The following is a 1,664-nucleotide window of genomic DNA, read 5'->3' as shown; positions in this document are numbered from 1 at the left end:
TTGGTGCCACGCCTCCAGCCAGAATAGATCAGTAAGAACTAAGTTCTTGCTGGGCAGTGACCAAAGAATGTTGAGTGTTTGTCAGGGTTAAAAACAAAAACAAATATTGGAGAGAGGAAAGAAATGGAGTATTCTGGAAGGATATATTACTGGCAGGCAGGCACATTGAAAAGGAGCTCTCTGCCGCTACCACTTGCCATGTCATGTATAACAGTAAGAAAACGGATGCCTCAGTATGACTTTTGCTTAAGTTTGCATATTCCAGAAAGTATATTGAGATCGATTTGATCAAATGGCTTTAGTAACATTAAACAATGTGAATTGTTTTTGAGAAGACCTAGCTAATGTACAAAAATTAATGTGAATATTTAACATCAACTGTTCCTTTTAGGTCACAGCGACAATAACATTATTACACTTTGCACTTCAAGGCTTTCTTACTCCATGCCAGCATCTCTGCAGGAAGTCTGGGTAGGTCGCCTTCTTACGGAACTTGTCGAAGATATTTGCATGTCTATTGTTATCACCCAGGAAAAACCATGTTTGACATTTCAGCTTTTAGAATAGCACGTCACATTATCTAAGAAAGTGAAAAAGCATAAGAAATTCATGTAAACATTTTGGTGTCTCTTACATTTTATATTACTTTGACATTATGTACAAGTAGCAAGCAATTAACTGTGAACTGGTAGCTTCGGTTGTTATATATATCAGTGCATATTCCTGCCAAATTATTCATAGTTAGAAGTCTCTAGGCTCTTTCATAGGAGATGCTTAGATCACAATTTAAATCTACAGCATCTGCAACAATCTCACATTATGCATGCTCAGACATTAACATTTTTTTCCACTTGCATTTTCTGTGTAGCTCCCGCAATTTTCTAGCGAGGGAAGTGATGCTTGCAGCATTTTTGATGAAGTTATGAAACTACCTTCTGCCAAGTCAGATCTTTGATCCATCTTGCCCAGCAATGTCTACTCGGACTAACAGCAGCTCCCCAGAGTCTCAGACAGAGAGCTTCATATCGTCTGCTACCCGGTGCAATTTACTGGAGGACCAAACCAGCGACCTTCTGCTTTCAAAGTATGCCTTCTGCTGCTGAGCTCTGCCCACCTAAGACCTGAAACAGAGAGATGCAAGCTCAAATTCATGCTTAGCCATGAAGCATCCATCTGTCCTTGGGGCAGTCGCTGCTCTGTCTAACATACCTGACATGGTTGCTGTGAGCAGCGGTGGATGTGGGCCTGGTTCATAAGATGGCAGGGAGGCTGACAGCAGGTGAAGCCAGAGACAATGGCAGATGGAGCTGGCTGAGTCTACTTTTGTCCCCATCCTCCTCCCGGCCAAGTTCTACAAGGGCAAAACTGAGACTCAGGAGGAAACAGGCAGCCAGGGGACCCTTTGGACTAGCTGTAAAGCAAGAAGATATGTGAACTTGGGAGGAATCAAGAAGAAGAAGAAGAGTTTGGATTTGATATCCCGCTTTATCACTACCCAAAGGAGTCTCAAAGCGGCTAACATTCTCCTTTCCCTTCCTCCCCCACAACAAATGCTCTGTGAGGTGAGTGGGGCTGAGAGTCTTTAAAGACTAGCCCAAGGTCACCTAGCAGCTGCATGTGGAGGAGCGGAGACGCGAACCCGGTTCCCCAGATTATGATACTAC

At 43.3% G+C, this 1,664-nt stretch overlaps 1 long non-coding RNA gene across 1 annotated transcript; it reads right to left on the bottom strand.

Annotated features, from left to right (window-relative positions):
• Positions 1-283: 283 nt before the first annotated feature.
• On the bottom strand, positions 284-1,439 carry LOC309340217. Its single transcript, XR_014155865.1, has 2 exons — positions 933-1,439; positions 284-580 (listed from the first exon to the last, which is right to left on the bottom strand). It is a non-coding gene; the product is annotated as an uncharacterized lncRNA (long non-coding RNA).
• Positions 1,440-1,664: the final 225 nt, after the last annotated feature.

Source organism: Podarcis erhardii (assembly GCF_964252035.2).
Source record: "Podarcis erhardii genome assembly, chromosome: 4".
NCBI lineage: Eukaryota > Metazoa > Chordata > Lepidosauria > Squamata > Lacertidae > Podarcis > Podarcis erhardii.
Note: the sequence above shows the minus strand (reverse complement) of the source record. Positions and strands in the feature narration are given on the sequence as shown.